The sequence below is a fragment of the Sinohyriopsis cumingii genome, chromosome 14, assembly GCF_028554795.1.
Source record: "Sinohyriopsis cumingii isolate HCF-2022 chromosome 14, ASM2855479v2, whole genome shotgun sequence".
Taxonomy (NCBI): Eukaryota; Metazoa; Mollusca; class Bivalvia; order Unionida; family Unionidae; genus Sinohyriopsis; species Sinohyriopsis cumingii.
The window spans coordinates 60173788-60199309 of NC_142974.1; the positions used below are offsets into that span (position 1 = coordinate 60173788).

Genomic DNA, 25522 nt, shown 5'->3' on the forward strand with positions numbered 1-25522 from the left:
GCAGAAACCCTGAATGGTACTGAGGATTGTCTACTTGCCAATGATAAACTCCAGACTATAAGACTTAAGAAAGTGTTGAATGAGCATTAACCTAGGTCTGAAGGACACATATCACCACATCAAGTATCACTCTCTGGTATTCTTCACTACATGGGTTCAGATTTTACAGAATGGATTTAAACTGTTTGGCCATATGCCAACTTTGAAACAGAGGTTGCATCATATGATTTATTTTTGCCGAGTCAGCTAGATTTGGACAGATAAGCACTTGCAAGTCCAACATCTGACAGAAATGACCTGTCAACTTTGTTGTTTGAGGATCAGCAAGGTCCATCTTGATATAGAACTAGAAAGTGTTGCAACACAGCTAGGCAAAATTAAATGATTCCATGTGTTTGAGATGTTGGAGATGTGTTGGGCATAAGGATGGAAATACAATAAGGCTCGGAAAGAAGACAATTTCATTTTAAGTTGACTAACCCTCTTATTTTTTAATCTGTTATGTAAAAGTTCAACGAGTCATGGTTTGGACATTCTAGTTTATTATTTATTTCATTTCAAGCCTGTGTATAAAAGATAACAATTTTTGTAATTGTGTGAAGAACAAGAGTAACTTCTCATCTTTTATTGCTCTGCTAACACCAAAATGGCACACATCCCAAACCAAAATCAAAAGCTTAGTTTTAAGGTTGCAGCAAGCTTGCTGCAAGCTGTTATGTAAGCTTGCGGCAAGCTTAGATTTGAAACTGCAGCAAAGTTGCCTAATTGCAAGCTTCACTAATACTAGCTTGCGCAAGCTAGTAATAGGTAAGCTTGCTATTGGCAAGCTTGTGCGAGCTTGTCATGTAAGCTTGCTGCAAGCTAGTAATATGGAAGCTTGCGCAATCTTACTAATTACAAGCTTGCAGACAAAGCTGACCTAGCTAGCTGCATCAGAATAACTACTTTGGCATTGATTAAATTATTCTATACACGGTCACATACCTCCATTTTTCTAGCCCCTGATGTGCGAAAAGTATGTGATATTAAATATTAAAATGAAAATGTTAACATATGTTGAACATTAATTGGCATGATATCTTACTGTCACTATGAAAGAAAAGAATGAAGTCCTCAAATCATTTAATATTTAATAAGATAAAAATATAAGAGCATATGAATCTGTGTGAGGAAATTCTTGTTACTTTTGTTCTGTATGGCTTTAAAAATGTTCTACTAATTTAGTTCCATAAAAATTCCGTTTTGAGGAGGCTGGTGTTAAATGGTTAGGTTCCCTCTCTCATCTGTCAAAATGATAAACTATTAGGTGAAAACAAGAATGTTTGCCATTTGAATTACTCTGAACAACCTCTTCTGAATAAAATCCTCAGAATAAAATTCTGCATCCTTCTCTGCTTCTGGTGTGAATCAGGTATCATCCACTGAAATGGATTACAGCAACAAGTACTATGTAACCAGGAAAAAACCCCGAGTATTTACCTCTTTGGCAAAAGCATTTCAGTTTTAGTTCCAAAATCACTTATCAAGTCCAAAAAATATCAGTAAATGTTATTCAAGTTCATCCTTTAATGAGCTCCTAAATTTTAGTTTTTCCATCCATTTTGAAAGGCACAAATGTCAAATGAATGGCACTTCAGAGCTTTAAACAACAACAAAACTCCGAAGTATCTGATTAGGTACCTCAACACATTTTGAAATAAAATAACTGCCATCTTCTTTGAGGATGAAAGAATTAAATGAAACAACCTCTGAACATACGAGAGGAAAGAAAGACCCTAAGAATAACGGAAATGAGGGTCACAAGCGTGCGTTTATGGTATCACGGTACCAATTGTTTTTCCATATACCTCAATGCTAATGTTTTGTGAAATAAATATACTTTCTGTCCTACTTGGGCATGCATGTCACACACTGTCATATAGAACAATGCTAGATTGTCAATTTGACAATGACATAACCAGGTACTCCATTGCATTTAAGAGAGATAACTCTACTGGAACTAGACAGGGGTAAGAGTTATCTAGTCACAACAAGCACATTTTCAGCCATGTGTACCATATTTTAAAAAAATCATAAAAAATACAAAATATGATCTAGATAGAAATTAACACAAGTTCACATGTTGCCAAGAGGCTCAACTTTTTTAAAAGCCAAACAGAAAGTACAACTCTTACATAATGCACCAATCACAGCTAGTGTTGTTCTTTAATTCTGAATACAATGTTCCATACACCTTAAGCTCCGCCCACCTGGACTTGTGCAATTGGTACCGTTATACCTATAGCAAACCTTAATTTTTCCAATAATCTGTGAAAAAATAGTTTGGGACTGTATAAGTAACAAATATACTTAGTCTCACTTGTGAAAAACAATTTGATGAGGTACTAACCTATGTTTTATATGCATGTGTATAGAAATGTCATTGAGCTGTTTGAACTATTGTTTTCATACTTTTGCTTCACCATCAAAATCATCTTTTGAAATAAAATGAATTCTTTCAACTATGAGTTGTATCTTATTCATATCAGCACTTATTGAACTTCACATAGGTGATATGGGATAAATCACATTATGTCATATTATGTAATAACTAGGTCAAAGGTCAATGTACCAAATAGTATGTACCTGTCCTACTTCAAAATGTACAATTCACCTAAAAGAAAGGAATTTATATTTGTTTGGTAGGTGCAGAACTTAACATCAGAGACAGGTGGACATGACCCAATCTTATTATAAAGTATAAGCTTTGACCACTTTACACTATCTGCAGATACAAGAGGTCACTAACCACCAGTCCTCACACAAAGGTCCACCTACCCATCCTCTTTGCAACACAAATAGTAAGCTTTCCTCCTTTGTAATGTGAATAAAATTGTTTCAATAAACCAGTCAGTCACCAAATATAGTAAATCACAGCTTCTAAGTGGTTATGTTGGATTGGGGGGTGAAATTAGGGGAATAAAATACAGAAAAATGCCAAATATAAACACTAAGTATAGCACATCAAATGGAGTTAAAAACAGGAGGAAAGTGTTTATCTAAAAGGGAGAGGTAGCTTATGATAAAGGAATTAAAGGAGGCAAAATCAGCAATGCAAAAAATGAGAAGTGAAAGTTTGATGACCTTACCTTGGACAAATATATGGGGCAGGGCCCAACAGGTCCAAGGACAGCCCAAAGGCAACTGTGCTATAACATCCTTTACAGGTATCCAAATTTCAAGTGAAGTTGTGTTCATTTCCATCTAATATAAAAGGGTGAATAATTTAGATAATATAGATACATATAAAGTATATTTCTTCTGCATAAGAATTTAATAATAATTGGCATAAGATAGAGAGAAACTTATCTCAGATCCAAGCAGAACATACCTTATCAGTTTTTAAACTTGTAAACTTTACTGTGAGAAATTATTAAATTTCTTCTACTTACATTTGCATCAAGATTGAGGGCTAATATAATACTTCACAAATCTTCACTTTATTTTCATAACCAGTCACTGAAAATGTGAGATTTTATTTCCTTGAAATGTTATGACTGGTGTAAGGGAGATAACTGAATGATATACATAAGGTGTGGTAACCTCTAATACATTATCCATGTAATATGGATGAGTTCATCAACAACCTGTATTAACTTTGTTGCAATTAAATTATCTCAAAATACATTACTGATAAAGTGAGATCCTAACATTCAGACTCCTATATTTAGTGGAGACCTCAAGAGTCATGTAATTTTAATGTCTAAGATGACGCAGCTCTTTCATATCACATAGTTCATATTTTCTACAATGCCGGCATGTAGAGTGCAGCCTTCCATAACCATGCAGATATCATCTCATGCCAATTTGCATTCTTGCGATGGGATGCAAAGTTTCAAGAACAGTGTGGATTTGAATGGAATGAATACGCACTGTGTGACTAAAATGGTTATCATTCTGTAATGTTGGACCAAACATGGAAATTCCACAAGAGCAGCTTGACAGAAAGAAATAGGATTAATTGAAAGTCAATAGTAGATTATAATTGGGCTTATACAAGTGCCTATGGGAAATGCTGACTTAAGGAAACTGTTCTTGTTTGTTGGTATTCACTGCTACTTCAACAAAAGGGAATGCAAGAGAACTGAACTAACTACATGAACAATTTCAAAGCAGGAAAGTGTAAAAAACAAAAGGACAATTAGAGCAGGACAATTCAAATAAAAGTGGGAAGGAATACCATATTCTTAATAAATTACCTAAAAATTACTCATGCCAGAACACCCCACATAGTACAAGTGATCTATCTACAAGTGTACTTAGAGTGTTCTCTATCCTGGTTTATGGCATGCCTTACAAGAACAAGCAGCAGAGAGGGTGAACAGACCACTTAGGGGAATGGTCACCCTTGTGTTTTGCCAAAAAAAATAGTGACCACTCATAGAGGTCAATTACCACGTCTACGATTATTGTTTGTCCCAAACAGAACCGTAGACGCTCCTCTCTGCTGCTATTTCTTGTTTATTTTTTTGACGACCAACGTTGGTAGGTACCCTCTCTGCTGCTCCTCTTCTGCTGATATTAATTAAATTATTATGTTATAATAAAATGGTACATCCAGAATCTCATACTGCAAGAACAGCACAAGAACGATTAGAAACAATTAAAAAATTTCTTCCTGTCAGAGACTCATTTAGAAAAAATCTGCAAGCGCAGCAAGAATCAAAAGTTGAGTACGAAGAAGACACTAAAAAACTATTTAAACCCGTCACTGCAGCTACTAAGAAAGCTGCATCGGCTGTTGAAAAAACTATATGGGGAGATATTGCGGAGGAAGATGAGAAGAGGAAAAAGGGTATTTTTCCGGTATTAGAACAAACTGCAGCGCAGGCTGAAAAAATAGCAGCGAGAACTAAAAAAACAAAGAAGATTTTACGAGACCTTCCAACTGACATAGCTGCAGCTCAACCTCCACCTGCTGATGAGGAAATACTTGAAGGTATTGAAGAACTTCGTACTGAAGTCGCCGATGTGAGAAAAAAACTTGCATCTAAATCCAAACCAGCAGGAGAAAACGTAGAATTAATTGCAAAATTTAAAGAAGGAGTTGTTGAGGAAATTAGAAAAACTGAAAGAGAGAGATTACCTGAAGCAATATTAAATAGTATATCTAATAAATCTAGTATTTTAAAACCCCGTTATGAAAAAATAAATGATGATAATTTCATTAAATGGATATATCGCGTATATTACAACAAAAAACAAGCTAGAGGTCCAGAATTTGAAAGACTTAAAGAAGAAGTAAAAAGACTTTATAGAGAGGGATGGGAACAACTAGAACAAGGAGAGTCCTCCCAGTATCAGCTTCCTCCACCTCTGCAACAAATAGAACAACAACAACAATCTTCTTCGCCACAGCAAAGGTTGATGTCGGAAATTAAAAAGACTAAAGAGCTAATTAAATTACTCCCCTCGAAGAAAATTTCTGCACCGAAAATGACATTTACACCGACAGGTTCACCACATGGATTTCGAGAAGGTGACTCGCCCCCGGCCACCACTGAAGTACTTACTCCGGTAATGCAACCACCAGTATTTAAACCACCTCAAGATGAACCTAAAACAGGATCTGGTTTATGTCCTGACAATATCATCAATGACGTGTCACGGTTAGAAGTCCTCATAGGAGGAAAACGTGCTGGAAATAATTCACCAGAAATAACCAATGAAGCAGCTGATATTTGTCGGCGACTATTTCAAGGTGGTATCATGGATATTGGCGTTTACCGAGAACTTATTGATGAGCTCGTTGATGACTAGTTGTTAGATAAATGGTAAATAAAATAAGATGATTGTGCATGATAATCATCGTAAACCCACACAGGTTAGAGCGGTAAACTCACGATTACCAATCTATAGTGTTATTTACGGAAATGGACTTGGTGATGTCATTCGAGGATTATTCACGAGGATAGCTCCAAAAGTAGCACCTGTTGCAAAACAATTATCGATGAAGGCTATTGATATTGTTCGTGATAAAGCTCCTGGTGCAATTGTCAATGTTGCTGGTAAGGCGTTCTCGGCGATCAAAGAAAGATTATCACGATTATTGCGACGAAAACAACAACCACCGGTGAAACTGGCAAGTACTGAGGTGATGCCCGCAGATGTTAGTAAAATAATAAATCAGGCTGCAAATCAAAAACTAGCGGCGTTAGCAGATCAAGGACTCGGTGAATCTGGAAATAATATCTCAAGTTTGATATCAGGAAGTGGAACTTCCCGGGGTGGAATTTCCCGAAGGCGGTGATCAACGTGTTAGACGAAAAATAATTATAATAAAATGTTCAAGCGCGTATCCGACACAGCATTTGACATGGAAGCACCCGTCCTTAAGGATGAATCTGTACGTGATTATCAATTTTATTCCTATGACGCAAAACAACCAGATCAACGTGGAAGAATTGAACTACAAGTTCATGACACAAGTAGATACTTTTTACCCGCTGATGCCTTTCTTGAGGTAGAAGGTACAATTATAAAAACGGATGATACTAATTACTTAGATCCAGTAAAAATTGGTTTTGTCAACAACGGGATCATAGCATTATTTAGTGGCGCCACATACATGATTGATGGAAAATATATTGAATCAATTCAGAATGATGTCGACGTTGCTACAACAATAATTGGTCTGGCGAGATATTCTGATGATTATACAAGATCAGCAGGTCCTACAATGATGTTTGTGAAAGATAACTCCGATAACCCTGAAAATGATCCGTATAATACAGGACGACCAAGAAATTTTGCCAATAACGCTGATGCTGATGTGGAGTCAGTGGTTAAAAGTGTTAATGACAATTTCAACTTGGGATTTGCAGCACGTAGAAATATGTTGCTAGGAGGCAATAGAGGTTTTTCATGTACAATTCCACTATCGCATATTTTTGGATTTTGCAGGAATGTTAAAAAGGTTATTTTTGGAGCTAGACACACGGTTGTTCTTGTAAGAAAGAGCGATGATAATGATGCTCTGTGGAGACCCGTTGGTGACGCTGGTAAAGTAATATTATCAAAACTTTCATTGTGGATGCCGGTAATGACTCCAACGATCGCAGAAGAACAGCGATTAATTTCTTTCATGGATGCAGGTGGTAAATCCTTGTTGTCATGGTTAACAACAGGCACGGATAGCATGCAAACTAACGTTAATGGTCAGTTTACATGGCATATAGCATCACAACAAGGTGTTTCTGCACCACGACATATTTTTATTGCGTTTCAGAACCGTAATCGTTTAAACTCACAAGTTCACTCTCATATGATATTTGACCAACTAGGTCTCACAGATATTTCCTTACGGATAAACGGACAACAGGAACCAACAGAAAATGTACAACTAAATTATGCATTAAATCACATAGGACGTGCATATCATCGTTTGATGTCATTTATGGGACGTGATCAAAATGTTGATACTGGGTTGCAAATATCACAACTAGATTTTAAAAAATTGTACCCGATTTATTATTTTTCATTAGAACATCTTGATCTATCAAAACAATCTGTCGTTGATATACATCTCAAAGCAACATTAAATACCGGTGGTGTTGATTACAGAGCGATCGCGGTCATACTTAGCGACAAGGCCATGTTACTTGAAGGTGGTAGTGGTCGAATGAGGGTCGTTGATGCACCGGTGGAAAATCTTTAATCGTGCTATTTAGAAAAATATATTTTATATAAAAATGTCGTATGGTCATGTTAATGTTACTCTGACCCCGGGTCAGGTAAAAAAGCTTCAATCAAAAACCGCCAACAAATGCGGAACTAAAATATCACTAAAACGAGATCAGATTGGTGGTGGTCCAAACAAATTATCGTTGACAAATAATCAGATTAAACATTTCAATAAAGCCCTAGAATCAAAAACTGGAGTTCAATTCCATCTCTCCCCGAGCGCCATCAAAGCCATGGTTAAAACGGGTGGTATATTCCCATTTCTTGCGGCCATTCCGGCATTACTAGCTGCGGCTGCTCCAGCCTTAGCAAAAGCGGCCGCGTTAGGTGTTGCTGGAGGTGTTGCTGGAGCGGCGGGTAAAAAAATTTTTGAAAAAGCTACTGGTGGACGATATAACAAAAAAAAGGGACGCGGTCTAAGATTACCGGGATCTCGTTGGGGGAGAGGCCTAAGGCTTCCAGGGTCATTTCGTTAAACGTTCCATCATCAAATTTTGATTTACTTGATGCTGCTAAAAAATTAAAAATATCCGCCTTTAGAGGTGTTTTTATGCGAGATCAATTACCGAAACAACCAAACAAACTAGAAACAGGTATTATTAATCTCGATGAACGTTCTGGACCTGGTACTCATTGGGTATCATACGCGGTTGATCCACGTGGAATTGTTTATTTTGATTCGTACGGGTTAGCTCCACCTGTTGAATTTATCAAGTATGTCGCACCACTTCACGCAGGAACCTCTGGTTCCAGAGTTTGGTATTCAACGCTACCCACACAAACAATGACAGATCCGCCAATATGCGGCCGTGAAGTAATTAATGTACTCGACGCTATATCAAAATCATCCAGGCCGCCACATAAAGTCGTGCACGATTATACAAGCAACCGATATGTTGCGCGTAAGGCGTTTTAAACAGATCTTAGATTTTTATATAATGGTTGATATTTACGGAAGATCTTCTTCACGCGTTAAGAAAAAGCCCGGCGACGTTGATCTGTCGAAGTATGTGACTAAGGATGACCTCGCTGATATTATGAACCTGGCTGGAGTTGACCCAGATGAAGTTGTTATTTTTCAAGATCGATATGGTAAACTAAAAACCAGCAATATCAAATGGAATGATATAGTCCGGCGAGTACTCGGTGCAGTTGCAGATAATATTCCCGTGTTTACTGATGGTGGTAGAATCAGAGATTCAAGTATGTCACTTAAAACCATTAGAGATGAAATTGCAAAAAATGTTGCTAATCGCGTGAGAAACACCGGTGACACGATGACAGGTGAACTCAACATGAGCGGGAACAAAATAGTAGCTGTAACAGCTCCAAAATCTGACAACGACGTCGCAAACAAACTATACGTCGACGACGTGGATGGAAAACTATCCACGCTACGGGCCGAATATGATGTTCACGTAAACGCGTTTACAAATCTTCGCAGAAATTTTAGAAAAACCGATGATGCCATAAATAAATTCTTCGGTACTCCACACGCCATTGACATGAAACTCGTTGATATCAAAACTAACCTAGACACGATCAAACGAACACAGCAAGACATCGTAGCGGGAATTCCTGAGATTATCAATAAAACCAATTTGATTAAAATTCCAGCTGCAATAACTCCCGGGCATATTACAAACATCGTATGCACGGTATCATCGGGATTTGCAACATGGTCGCAGCAAAATAATACTATCAAATATACCGCAACAGTCACTGGCGTGTACAGGCTATCTGTGTTTAGTGCTGCAAAATTTAAAATATTTACAATGTTTCCATGGCGTCATTCCACCGACAGGTTTTCCGGGGTTGTATCTGTTGTATTAAATAGCGGAACCGAAGAAATATTTATCCTGGATGCAGATGATAAGACATTAACCGCAACATCTTACTGGTGGTGTTTGGAATTTGTAGCTGAAACACCTCAATTGGTTACTGCATAAAAATATATATGGACGGTGCACAATACAGATACAATCAAGCGCGTGAATGGCAGGCGACGCTAAAAGATCAAGTCGATCAATATACAGTAAAAGTAAAAAAATATCGACGACGATTGGTTATCGTTGATGTGATTGTTTATTCAGTATCCGCTGTTGTTGCTGGAACCGGTGTAATATTATCAGCGTTAACAACGATGGCACCAGTAGCTGTAACTATCTGTATTTCAGCAGCAACAACTATTGCAGGTGTGCTTAATATCATCACAAAAAAAATATGTACTTGTACGAACGAAAAATTATCCGATTACAAAATAAAATTACATACAGCGACGGTAGCATACTCGAAATTATCCTCGTTGTTATCAGCGAGTCTCAGTGATGGAATTATATCTGATTTCGAATTTTCAATGATGACCAAAATATACGATGAAGGTATTAAAGATACAAGTATCAATAATGACAGAATTACTCCAGCAGATCGTGACCAACACAACTCCGCCAAAGATAACGATGATCTCGGTAAGTTCAACTAATCCTGAATTTAGTGTTAATTTTCCTACTGCAATTCCAGTAAAAGAAATAGCACTAGCACAATTACGAGTATATTACAGCTGGCCAAATATCAGATCAAAATCATTTAATGGTACACCAGCAAATAATTCGCTTGTATTTACTAACAAGAACAAATCCGATGGAACACCTGACTGGGTTGTTGTTGGAATACCAACCGGCAGTTACCAGATTGAAGAGATCGGTGAGGAATTTGCGCGTAGAATAAAATCAATAACGGGAAAGGAATCAAAAATATCAATAAACGTTCATGAGCCGACGTTGTCCTCGACGGTTGAAATAAACTCGCCTGATTATGCCGTTGATATTTATCAATCTTCAATCAGATCCGTACTAGGTTGGCCTGAAATATCACCACCGATAACACCGATACCACCAGAACCAACTCGGGCTGATTTTATTACAGATGAAAGAAAATATATGACAGTTCCTGAATATAGAGGTAAATATCCATGGGCTGGGATGCCTTTTTCCATTTTTACAAGTGCTCCTGATGGTGAAAACATTCTTAGAATAATAAGTAATACACGTAATATTCATTCAGGTACTAGAGCATATCCACTCGTTGATGAAGAATTTATTAAATCTTATTCTGATCCTGTTATTTTTGAATTTAAACAATCAATCAACAAACTACGAAATTTCTTTACTGATAGCTACAGCGATGACGTAAAACAAAAAATCATTGAGACGATAAAACATCTAAATCAGGTCATATCAGATATTAGATACGTTAATAAAACTATCATTGTGAACATGGTTAAATACGGTGATGAAATTATTGATAATTATAAAGCTAAACCATGGTTTCTCAATCATTACAAAATAACTGAACAACAATTACCAACATTTGTAATACCGGGGATTGATGCTGGAGAACTAGTAAAATTATTAAACGATCTTATCGACGAAAACTTCCCTAAAATACTCGATGCGTGGAAAAAACTAGCACCACCTCCAACCGTTCTCAGATATGATAATGATCCACACGGCGGCGGAAGACACGTATCCCCGCGGATCGTTAATATAACACCGACGGTCGCGGTCAATCTGGTTTGTGACGTAATCGATGGCAGCTATCAAATAGATCTCGGAAGATCAAATCAGGCTCAACAAGGATACATCCTATACACGTTCACACCACAAGTTCCCCCTGGAAATTTAATCGTGCAAGAACCAACTAATCCCGTGTATTTGCGGTGTCACAATAATATGTTAACACGAATCAATTTTAAACTCACAGACCACCTTAATCGCTTGATTGACATACGTGAAGAAGAGCTTGTAATAAATCTGTATGTAAAGTCGTAAAGACTTCCGTCTTAAGGATTTTTGTCGTAAGGACTTCCGTCTTAAGGATTTCTGTCTAAGGACTTTTGTCGTAGATCTTCAGAATCAAATTCGATCAACTTAAAAAAATATTTTATTATTACTAGCACAAATTTGTGTTTGGTACAAATTAATCGGCCCAAGCAACTAAAAAAGCTAGTCGATGAAAGTAAAATTAAAATTTCTATCACAAAAAAAAATAATATTTATTAATTTTCCTGATTTTTACTGAAATTGTACAAATTACTTGATTTTGACTACCAACTACCCCCTCAGAAACATAAAAATGCACGAACTACTTGATTTTGACTACCAACTACCCCCTCAGAAACATAAAAATGCACGAACTACTTGATTTTGACTACCAACTACCCCGTCAAAATCAAGAAAGTTCTAACCTTGTCAAATTGTTCCTAACAAATTTTATTTATTATAAATTAATTTTATTTATTAATAATATTATTTTTACTGAGATTTTTATTTTTTTTTACTAAAATACAACGAAATTGCTCAATTTTCCTGATTTTGACTACCAACTACCCCGTCAGAAATCAAGTAATTTGTGCATTTTTCTTTGATTTTGACTACCAACTACCCCGTCAAAATCAAGTAGTTCGTGCATTTTTCTTGATTTTAGTAAAAAAAAAAAAAAATCCTCAGTAAAAATAAAATTTATAATAAATAAAATTTATTAGGAACAAATTTGACAAGGTTAGAACTTTCTTGATTTTGACTACCAATACACGTGGTCAGCGTTGACTTGGACCCCAGTTACCAAAACTTTCATTTTCATTATCATCAGTAACGAGGTTACCTTGGATCGTTTCACCAGTAACGAAGTTACCTTGGATCGTTTCACCAGTAACGGGGTTACCTTGGATCGTTTCACGATCTGACATTATTTTTCTTAATAGTCTTATGCGAGTACTAATCGTTTTCTTTGCCTCATACTCGTGGGATAATAACGACTTAATTCTTTCTACGGCGGTAGAAAGAGGAACGAACTCCTTCACATGATCATCTTCTACGGTAGCTAGCGACTGAAACATTGCCGATTGAATCCGTTTCATGAGCCTGTATTCAGATGATAGTGTGTGTGTCCCCATGGTTTTACGTTCTTGTAAAATCTCAAAGTCAGAAACTATTTTTTCAGGATTAAGTTCATCAGATATATTAATTCCATCTTTTTTTAATTTTTTAATAGCGACAATTACATCATTGATATTTTCATGGTTCATTATATAATATATAAATCTTTAAAATAAAAAAAATATCCCTAGAACACCTATCGAGTGTGTTAGCGAGTTCGTCGGGATGTTTCAGGGACAGCACAGCCAAGAACTCGTAGCTTGCCACCGCAATCTACCAAGTTCATTAGGCAAATATTCCCTCTACGAGAGCCCCTAACCCGCCAAACAACGGTCTAGAGGCCCAAGAGGGAGGACAGCACAACCCTCATTAAACTCGTAGCTTGCCACCGCAATCTACCAAGTTTAGAGGATATACATATAACATATAACTAACTAAGGACAGCACAGTCCTCGTTAAACTCGTAGCTTGCCACCGCAATCTACCAAGCTTAGAGGATATACATATAACATATATACAATGAATGAAGAGCCCCTATCGAGTGTATTAGCGAGCTCAGATTATGAATGAAACGGCACTAACTAAGGACAGCACAAGGACAGCACAGTCCTCATTAAACTCGTAGCTTGCCACCGCAATCTACCAAGTTTAGAGGATATACATATAACATATATACAATGAAATGGTTATATACAATGAAATGGTTATATACAATGAATGAAGAGCCCCTATCGAGTGTATTAGCGAGCTCAGATTATGAATGAAACGGCACTAACTAAGGACAGTACAAACATATACGCTCAGCAAAATCACACCCACAATAATTAATCCAGTGGGTGATACGAAAATATGTATCAACCACAAGTCAATATTGTGGTTTGTGAATTTGCTGAGCGGAGGGGTTCTTGCGGTTCCCCCCACTATTATAAAAATCGCAATTATGCGCACCACCGACAAATTGTCAGCCATGGGGGTTTGATCCTGGACCGCGAGCGCCACAGTCCAATACCATACTGATCGAGCTATCAAACATTGTTACGAACATATGTTTCGGAAGTTAATATATAGCTAAGGAACCAATATTTACACTAAACAGCGGTTTCTGAATAATAACAGTTTCTGTATTTATAACAGTTTCTGTATTTATAACAGTTTCTGTATTTATAACAGTTTCTGAATAATAGTTTCTGTATTTGTAGCTGGTTTCCTAAGCAGACCGAAAATCAATAATAACAGTAGCATTAATGCACCAGTCAAAGAACTTTCCAGAATTGTAAGTTCAGTGAACACACAACTGCAGGTCAATTACAATGAGTAACGGTTTCTGTTTCACACACAGCTTCCTACGGATCAATAATATTATCATGTGTTGTATGATGGGGAAATATTTAAAAAACATAAATAATACTTCTACGAGTAATTAGTTACGATGTAATTAGTTAAACTGACTAATTACGATCATAAAAAACCAACCATCTACGAAGAAAACTATATATTACAAAGTAATCCCCCCTTATGTAATCAAAAATTCAGTAGTGTATGGAGGACCTACTGTGACATAAATTAAAAAAATTAATTCAATGTGGTGATGATAGTTAATAATGTGGTGATGATAGTTAATAATGTGGTGATGATAGTTATTGATACTGAAATGTAATTTTCTGCTTATATTTTTTCGAGAGAGCAGATCTGGTTATATTATCTGCCACTCTTTGTACTGAACGCGAGTGAATATCAAAATATGTCGCAGCTGAACGCATCGAACGAAACATAATTTCTTTACCGGTTTCTATGTTTGTAGAAATTACCGCCCTCTTTCCGATTGTCTTACATCTTCCTGTATTACCGCGTGTATTATTCTCGCTGTGAGAGATAGCTTGTAAATTGGATAAATTATTGTTTTGAGTGTCCCCGTCAATATGATCAATAACAAGACCATCACTGATCACTCCGAAGAAACATTCATACGTAAATCTATGACACAAATAATGTTTCTTCCCAACTGTAAATCTAAGATAACCAACATTATTAATACAACCAACTTGTTTCCTCAACTTGCGGTGTCTGATGATACCATTAATATTTGATTCATAGTTTGTTATGACAGGATGTGGGACAAATATATTTTGCTCCATTATAATAATATTATATGTTTAAATCATTGTTTGTCTGAAATCTTGATATATAATCCTTCACGGATTTTATAGCGTTTTCACCGCTATTATTTTTTTTGTCATAATATCTTTTAAGCTCTCTGAACCGTTTCCCGCCACACTTTCCACATAATTCTGTCTTTCCTCGCACTCCAATACCACACCGTAGACATGGTATTGGTCCTAGACTTCCTCGTCGTATGTTTTGTGAGTGCATCCAACAAAATTCCTTTCTACAGGATTTGTTGCATCGATTTACTGAGCCGATCATCAACCATCTGCATTGGGACATTGTATATATATATATAATTTTCTTTATTTAAATATTTGTTTTAATTATATGAACGAGTTTGAGAGATTATCCCAAACTAGGCCTGTTAAGTATAAATTCAACCTTGACAGATTATCTTCTGACTTGCCAGTACGAGATCTGGTTGATCCGAAAAATAAAAGTTTGATCTCGAAAATTCACGACGCCAAGAAAGAATTTTACACGGATGGTGCATCTCATACATGGTCAACGTTCAAGATTATACGCAACACTGACTTTGTCACGGAAGCTACAATGAACGACAAGCGAGCGGCAACTATCATTAACTACATCGCTGAATACGAGGGCAATCAAAAATATTTCTTCAGAGTAAAATTTATTGTATTAACAGAAACAGATAGTTGGATTATCCGTGACAAATATGATCCTGTCCTTGGTAATAATAAAACTATCATATTAAGTAAAAATTCCAGACCGGGTCTATTGACTGGTATTGATAAACCGTATTATGAGCGAGCGTATCCTGTAACAGCAGTTATTTATGGAATTTATGAGATAAATAAAAAACCTAACGTTGATAAACTAGCGCCGATGAAATTTTCAAGGTTAAATTGTGTAGCTGAACGAGTAATAGAACACTTTACAAACGCGATGCGTGGAAATGGATTAACTGATTTAAGGCGTGAAAAAATAAACTCGTGGGCTGATTCAGTTAAGGATACCGGTGCTACAATAAAAGATGTTGCTGAGTTAGGAAAAATATTAAAATTTCCAATAGCCGTAGCGACAATAACGGGAGAAGTACTGTACCAGTCGAAATATAAATCGAAAGGAGCTCCAATAAATATTATCGATCATAACGCGCACGCATGGACTAACGCAGTAACAATATTTCCAAGTGATCGAACTGTTAGATTTTACTCCCCAGATAATTCTGGGGCAGATATGTGATTTTATCAACGAAATAAGTAAAACCGATCCTGTATCGGTATGGTTATTTAAAAGTAATGAAGAAGGTGAATTTGATCAGTTTGTCAAACCGAACGGTGAAATATATCGCACAGAATCCCTCCATGACGAGATGAAAAATCTTGCGACGTTTTTACAGTGCAAACACGCGGAAAATACTGACAAATTACTAACTAATTGTTTTACCGTTCCATCTGTTGCGGCTCATTTCGCCAGAGAACGAAATTCATGGAAACCAACACGATTTGATTTACTCGAGGACGTACGCGCAAGTTGCGTCGAATATGGACATGGCGGATTATGGAATACCAAATACAATTACAATGATGTTATTTCGGTTGATATGGTTGCATGTCATCCAGGAAGTTTTCTGGGATACGGAGATTGTTCTGTGTACTTTGAAAGATTTGGTCACCCTACAAACGAGATGACGCGAGTGGCAATTAATGGAACATTACCTGATTTTGATCTGACTGGATTCGCCTGTATTGAGTCGTTCGAGTTTAACGAAAATCTTCACAAGATTTGTTATGTTTGGTTTGGCAGACATTTTTGTGAAAAACGTTGGGCACCTATAGTTTTGTTGCGATATATGCTAGATTGTATGATACTGACATCGTTGGTGGTCAGTGAGGCAATTATATCATATCATGCACAGACCAAAGTTTGGTTGCCCATGTCAGATTCTGAAGTTATCAGCGAGTTTAAGGATGATATTCCTAATAAACTCAAAACCGCAAAAGATCTCGGTAGAAAAATTATAGGTAAATTTACTCAAGGTGGTGCATATGATTATAAAAGACATCACGCACGATTAATTTTAGATGATGCCGAGTACGATTTTATAATCGCTGATACAACGGCGAAAAATACATTTGTAAATCGAGAGAGTGTTTATTTATCCGACGGAACAAAATTAGGTACGATCGTTAGTTACATAAATGACGTATCCCCGCAATATACTCATCTAAGATCTTCCATGTTGGCTTATGTTTCTATAAATTTATTATCGATGATTAATAGATTTCCTGAGACCGCAGTCAGAGTCGCAACGGACTCGTTTTATATTTCAAGTAAATATTTAGAACCTGTTATGAAATTTACAAGTAATGATGAACGATGGGGTTCGTGGAGAATAAAAAAGGAACTATTACACAATTACACATAATCAGCAGATGTTCCAATGAGAGATGTTTATCGTGAGGGTAATAAAATATCAGAAATGTCGAAGGCACCATCGTTGAATGATCCAATAACTAGATATAAGACAGTATATCTCAATGGACCTGGTGGATGCGGCAAAACGACTTGAACGATTAATGTTTTTAGAAATTCAGATATAATCGTGCTGACACCCACACATAGACTTGCACGTGAGATGAAACAGCGGCAAGTACAATCGTGCACGTATCATAGTTTCTTTCGATGGCGCGGGGATACATGGACTCCTGAGCGAATGGGAGAAAAATATATACCTAAAATAATTATTTGGGACGAGATATGCACGGTGTCATTAGATACATTAAAAATGTTTCTTGATTGGTTGTTGACAAAAAATACCGCTATAATAATGTGTGGCGATCATGGTCAACCGCCGCCTTTTGTTGGACCATCTCCACATGATTGGTTAAAAAATTTCGTTGATTATTACGAAGAAATAGATGATGATCATAGAGCTCTTGATGCAAATTTGAAGGAGTTTAAAAAATTAATCAGATTACAATCAAACAAAATTCAGTGTGAAATAATACGTGGAGTGATCTCAGAGACATCAATGAGTGATTTTTTGAACTCATGGAGACCCAACGATTTGATCGTAGCAAGTAGAAAAATAATCAGAGACGCTTTACAGCAGCAGTTATTTCAACTACATAAAGAACAATATTCAGAACTACCCGTACCGTTGTGTTATAGACCATCAGATACACGAAAACACAATATTAATGTTGATATTCCAGGACCCTTGACAGAGTCAAGGAAACAGAATCTCGTATTAAATGATATTGTCGCCGTTGATATCAGTGTGGTTGAAGATGCATTACGCGCTGACAAATCTCCATGGGTGTTGGGATACGCTATGACGATCCACTCGTCACAGGGATTAACTATTTCTGATACACGAGTCTGGATTGTAGACGATCGCATCGAGTGGTCAAATTTAGTTTATTTAGCGGTATCGAGGGTCAGAAATATATCTCAATTACGTAGAATCATAATTCCTGAAATCGTTGATAAATTTAACATCATCGATGATGATATAATAAGAAAAAAATTAATCGGATACAAACAATCTGACAAAAAAAATAAACGTGACTTTGATCTTGATGTTGAATTTATTATTGAGTTAAAACATCAGCAGAACAATCATTGCGCATGTTGTAATTGTATAATGTTATGGCGGTATTCGAGTAATGATTCAAGACAATTTACCGTAGATAGAAAAGATAATAGTCGCGGTCATACACGAGAAAATACCATGTTAACCTGTCTTGAGTGTAATCGACGTAGAGGCGCTAGCGCCTTGGGTGCTAGTTAAGTGATCGAAATCACCGAAGTGATCGCGGCGGTAGTTGTGTATCCTCGGGAATTATTTGTAGTTGTTCACGTGTAAATCCACGTTGAGGAGCGGCCGAATCTAATCTGTAGATTGCAGGTCTGGAAACGCCTACATTTCTTCCAGTGGATCTTGTCACGGTAGATATTTTGTGTGTGGTAACACTCCAAATAGGATCAGTTGCTCTCGCGCTACCACCTTCAAGTTCACCAGGCTCATATAAATATCTGACTGTAACATCACCTAATATTTTTTGTTTTCCAGCATCTTTTCGTTGTGTTGGTATATTTTTTTTTGTGACCGCGCTAATGGGTTTCATGTTGGTTGTTCGTGTGATCTCATTATTTAATGCAGCTATCACGCTTGGTAATCTTGCCACCCATTCGCGAGATCTTTTATCCTGAATAAATTCCCTCGCGTATTGATATCCAAATAACCGTTCAGCAAGTGTTCGATTAAATCGCTCAACAATTGCTTGATCACGGTGAATTGCAGTATGACCTCGTTGTATTTTGGTATTATGTTGTTTCATCAGCGATGATACTGGACCAAGAAATTCCTTACCAGGATCAACCTGTAGTAGCTGCGGCCATCGTAGACCACCTTGTGGTCCGAGTCCTCGTTGATAAATTCGTTCAAACGCATCGGCTACTTCAGATGATGTTTTCGCTGATAGCGGCTCTGCTTCTTTATATCTACTTGCAACATCAACTACGGTTAGCGCGTACTTGTACGTTTTTCCACGCACAGTATCATGCGGTAAAAACAGAATATCAGCTTGATGAACTTCATTAGGAACACTGACATCGAAATACGAGTACTGAATTTGTTTAGGACGTGGTAGATAAATTTGCCATATTGCTTGTTTAGATAACCACGTTTTAGCAGTAGAATGTTTAACCGATGCTGCATCAGCGAGTTTACCAATTGCTGCTTTGCCTCTCCAGTATCCTCTCGGTGAATAATAAATTGATTCCATTATTAATTACCAGCCCCAATCGCTAATTTACCTTTCATCGAGGATCTTACTAACCAATTAGCTAATGATTCTCTAATATTTTTATTTTTTATAGAATTTAATGAATGAATTAATTTTACATCTGCAATATGCCTATCTTGTAGATTTTGACTTTTATAAGCTACATCATGAACATGACAAGCTCGATCAATAGCATTTATTGGTTCCTCGCCTGGTTTTGGTTGATCTTGATTATCGAGCCTGATATCGAGTCGAGTACCAGGACCGCAATAATTATATCCTGGTAGATGTTTTTCTCCGCTGTATTTAGCCCATGGAGCACCTGGAAACTTTGACATCAAATTAGCAATATCACCACCGCGCTTATTAGGTAAAAATGAAAATTTCTTTCTACCGCATATAGAACATTTTCCACCGTACGCTATTTTTTTATTTTTTGTTGTAACTGTAGCTAAATCAGTAGTTGGAGTTTTAACTCTACAGCGTAAACAATATAAATTCATGTTATAATATATATGGATATAATTGATTTCTCAGCAACTCGGCAACGAGAGCCAGTTAAGCATCATCCTGCGCTACCGAACTCCATCAGAATGATTATCATAGGACCATCTGGATCGGGTAAGACGCAATTATTACTTAATCTGATAATGAGATGGTTGAAATGGGATAAGTTGTATTTAGTAGCACCATCCGTTGATGATCAGCGATGTTGTGATGTACTTAAAGATTTCAATGAAAACGCGCGATTACTGGATGAAGATAATGATGTTATAGAGTTTATAACCGATATTGATGAAGCACCATCCGTAGATTCCATAGACGGATTTATTAATAATTTAGTTGTATACGACGATGTGATGCTAGATAAACAATCAAATCCAGCCAGAATATTTTCCCGAGGGAGACATAAAAATACAGACGTGATCTATGTTACTCAACGATATACACAAATACCAAAAGTGATCAGAGACAACTGCAACATTTTAGTTGTGTTTAATGGCGTAGACACACACACATTGCGAAATATTCATCAAACTTGGTGTGGTGGTGACATGGATATAATTAAATTCAGAAATTTCTTCTCACGAGCGCAAGCTACCCCACATGGATTTATAACAATAAATTTACATGATCCAAGAACAAGATATCGTGTGGGTATTGATAAAATATTTGGGTAACAGGGGTGATGATAAAATTAAATTGAATTAAATAGATATCATTAATATAATGAACAACTGTGCGTGGTTACGTCAAGGAACAACAGATAAATGCAACAAAAGGTGCCGTGGAGAATATTGCAAGAAACATAATTATCTTATAAAGAAAAATCCTCATGCTGGTCCACGAAGATGTGTTGGATGTAACAACGGCGTTAGAGGATTATATCAGATTTGCAAAAATTGCGGTGGAGATCGATATCGAAGTTTGATGATATATTATAAACACAGAAAGAACATAAATCCAAAAATAGAAAAACCACCATCAGAACTTGAATATTACTTGAAACATAGAACAAATTCCGAAGATTCAGATGAAGATGAAACAGATGAAGATTCCCATGATTCAGATGATGATTCCCAATATTGATAGCAGCAGAGAGGGGCGTCTACGGTTCTGTTTGGGACAAACAATAATCGTAGACGTGGTAATTGACCTCTATGAGTGGTCACTATTTTTTTTGGTAAAACACAAGGGTGACCATTCCCCTAAGTGGTCTGTTCACCCTATCTGCTGCTGAACAAGATAGCTGTTTTTGTACACATGATTTTTCATCTTTTGCAGGTACAATAGCCAATATTTGGCCAAAATCAACTATATTATGTTTACATAACTTATTTTGTTGCATGCATTCCAATCTAGGAGGTAACAGCACATACATAAAGGGATCAGGTAGCACAAGTCTATATCTATCATAGCTATAGTTATCAAAAGTCCCCATCCAAAGCCAACTTGTGCTATTTTCTGAAGATTTCATACATTTTATTCGTAAAGAACTTTCAATATTTGACCAAAACTGTTCAGCACACATTTGTTTTCCTACATCAAACTAGTATAGTTCATAAATACCGCCCACATGTATGCGTTTCTATGGATACATTGTGAGGCTATTCTTTCCTTTAGGTATCATGGTACCAATTGTTTTTCCATATACCTCAATGCTAATGTTTTGTGAAATAAATATACTTTCTGTCCTACTTGGGCATGCATGTCACACACTGTCATATAGAACAATGCTAGATTGTCAATTTGACAATGACATAACCAGGTACTCCATTGCATTTAAGAGAGATAACTCTACTGGAACTAGACAGGGGTAAGAGTTATCTAGTCACAACAAGCACATTTTCAGCCATGTGTACCATATTTTAAAAAAATCATAAAAAATACAAAATATGATCTAGATAGAAATTAACACAAGTTCACATGTTGCCAAGAGGCTCAACTTTTTTAAAAGCCAAACAGAAAGTACAACTCTTACATAATGCACCAATCACAGCTAGTGTTGTTCTTTAATTCTGAATACAATGTTCCATACACCTTAAGCTCCGCCCACCTGGACTTGTGCAATTGGTACCGTTATACCTATTATATTTGATAAACTCATAACCCTATTGTCGATAACTGACAGCACTGCATCGATTGCTGCAGTTTGGCAAAGCATCAATAAATTATAATAATCTTAAGGATTGTCATCTCAATTATTGGGTGAAGCAACATTACAAAGTCATTTTTTGACATATTTAAATCCTAAAAGTGAACCTGAACGCCACCGCCAATCTACAATCCCGAAAACTGGCAAAATACAACACTCTTGAGTTTACTCACCAACATGACAACTCCGTGACTTCCGGTTATCTCTCGGGTTATATGATCGGCTACTGCACACACACTGCTTCAGCGGTCACTGAAATTTACAGAATTAACGTGCTAAATTGTGGCGGTTCAACTTTGAAAATTGCGTCCAAGTTTTTAATGAGCGGCTACAATGGCTGTTTTCTGTTCTTGAGACTCAAATATGTTGTGTGTATATTACGAGTTCGTAAACCAGTCTGCTGACGCAAACAGGGGAAGTAACCGCCTTTAATGACTCGATACCGAATTAAGTCCCTGTCGCGGAAAACCACATTTCATCTTCCATGACTTCATTTGATTACTTTTTAAACAAGCAAAATTCACAAAACTTAATTCTTTATAGAATGTTGGCAGAATGGGATGCACCTCTCTCTCTGAAAGAAAAATGTATATTGTATATATTTTTAAATTTTTATTTAGTAAGCAAATAACTGACAATTATTTTTTTCTTCTGGCAGCAGATTGTCATTGAAACAAATATATGACAATTCTTTCAAAAACTTAATACCATACGTTAATATTACAAGAGTTACTGAGTCTATATTTGATGGTGCAGTAGGTAAAATAGCATTTACAAGTACTTAACATCAAATATCTTGCTATATTAAGTTAGTCTGTAAATAACTTTGCAATCAGCAATTACTGTCTATTTTACAGGATTTTATTAAATGGAATTCTTTATTCAGTCTTACATATATGTTCTTTGTTAAAGTTTATCCACTGTGTTGCTGCTTGATGAATGACTCCAGATGCACTCCTTCATTCTTTGCAATTGTAAATAAATTCACAAAAGATGAAAAATGTACATTTGTAGATGAAACCACATTGGTTCATGCATGTTTTATTCCCATTTATACTGGGAAATTGTCTGATAATTTTGTAGCCATACCTCTTGAAAACACTGTTGGACTGGGTTTATTTATTAATTTTTTAAAAGATAAGAGTTGTATCATACTAAGACCTAATACTGTGCAAAGTGATTAAATTAGTTCTATAGTAAACATTGTATGGGATGACTTTGATGATATACTGGTTATGTGTATTTGTAAGGACAAGTTTTTGTATAGTTTAAAACTGTTTTACCTGTAGATTGAAATATTTGTATTTTTAGGAACATAAACAGATTAAAGATAACCATTAGTTATTTTATTATTATAATCCATGTCACTCACTGACAAAATAGCCAAGTCAGTGTACAATCACTTAAAGAATTTCTTTTAATGCAAAAAGCTCAGTTTTTTATCTAACCTGGCTGATATTTTAAACAAGATATATCAAACTGGAAAAAAGATATTCATAGAAATAAATTACATTTTATATTAAACAAGGACAAGAAATCAGTTTAATTTGAAATATATATTAATCATGTTCCTATTTACGTTCAGACAGAAATGTTGGAATAATACATTTTATGTATGTAGCAGCTAAGTACAACTGTTAAGCATTTCTGCAAGAATTGAAAATGTATGTACATATATTTAACTAGAGTACATTATCAGATGCTATGAATTAAAAACAAAATAACATTTAAATTTGACTTGTTTCTTACTGCACGTGGTATATAGTCAAAATGTAAATTCAACATTTCAACAGGTACTACATGATGTCATGGAGGAGCTATAGCTAGCTGCCAACTTTCAACTTTCATGACTGATTAAATTATACTGCAAGCTTGCATGCAGGCTTATGTAGAATTGTAGATTTTGCAGTCTTGCAGACTTAATGAGAAAAATTCCTTTCGCAAGCTTGAATTTTAGATTTTCCAAGCTTGCCGTCTTGGAAAAATTCATTTTGCGAGCTTGTGTGAGCACCCTTACTAGCTTGTTCAACTTCAATTAGCATGTCACAAGCTTGCTGCATAAAGCTTGTGGTAAGCATGTATTTTGGTTTGGGATAATCTTAATCATGGACTACTAACACTTTGTTGAAACCCCTAATTTTCATAATAAAAAAAATGAAAAAGGTGGCATTTTATTAATCAGTAGGTTACAGGAAAATCAGTCTTCATCACCTAGTGTTTGCAGAGAATGATACATACATATCATCAGCCACCAGAATCACTAGTATTTCCAGTCAGAAATTTCTTACAGTTGGACCATTCCAGTGGCTCAGTGGTTAGAGCATCTGCCTTGGATGCAGGAGGTCACAGGTTTGAACCCTGGATGAGTCATACCAACAACTTAAAAAATGGTACTAACAGCTGCCTCACTAGGCGCTTAGCATTTCACCTGAGTGACAAACTTTGCTACCACTCTTGGTCATATTTCTGATCCAGCTTTGATAAATCATGGAATATGTGATTTAATCCAGTAGAGCCTGCCTTCAATAACCATTCCTTCTGCCAAAACTTAATGGTCTTTCAAGTCACTTGGTTTTGCATAACAAGTCAGGACAATATATGATTAATAAATCTATGCTTTGAAAATCTGGTCTCATAAGACAGATGGTCTCTTATATGCTCTGTCTTCAGAGAAAGGTTTTGCTTTATCATTAGGATCTTGGACAAAATTGATAAAGATTTGGATCCATGTGTACTAAATGTCTGAGTTAGTTATTGGTCTGAGGACAGCTTTGATCAGGCTTGGAATATATGCTTATTTCATCTTGTACAATTTTGATAATGAGTGAGATGTACAAGTCAATTTCGCATCTACTTGGGTAAGCATGGTACTGTTTTTGGAGCCTTTTTTATGATAAATTGTAATTACAATTTGAAATTTAGGTTCATATCATCAGAATGTTATAAGGGATAAATAATGGGAAAGATCCATTCATACTGACAAGGTGATCCTTAACATGGTTATAAATCTAGAATTGGCTGGTTTTATTACTGCTCTGGAAGCTATAACTGTGATCTGATTGCGATTAAAATTGAAATGTGGGCTTATATTATCAAGATCTTGGGTAGTTTAAAAAGTAAGCTGGATACACACATGTATATTAATTAATATGGCAATTTTGCTTGATACACACATACATTTTAATAAGGCAGTCTTGTTGGATACACACATATTAATAAGGCAATCTCTCTGGATACACATTTTAATAAGGCAAATCTTGCTGGATACACACTGGATATTA

At 36.2% G+C, this 25522-nt stretch overlaps 1 long non-coding RNA gene across 1 annotated transcript; it reads right to left on the bottom strand.

The window, feature by feature from the left end:
- Nucleotides 1-1116: 1116 nt before the first annotated feature.
- Nucleotides 1117-23967, bottom strand: LOC149783950 (uncharacterized). The gene is made up of 2 exons (XR_016413695.1): nucleotides 22415-23967; nucleotides 1117-1421 (listed from the first exon to the last, which is right to left on the bottom strand). It is a non-coding gene; the product is annotated as an uncharacterized LOC149783950 (long non-coding RNA).
- Between the last annotated feature and the right edge of the window lie 1555 nt (nucleotides 23968-25522).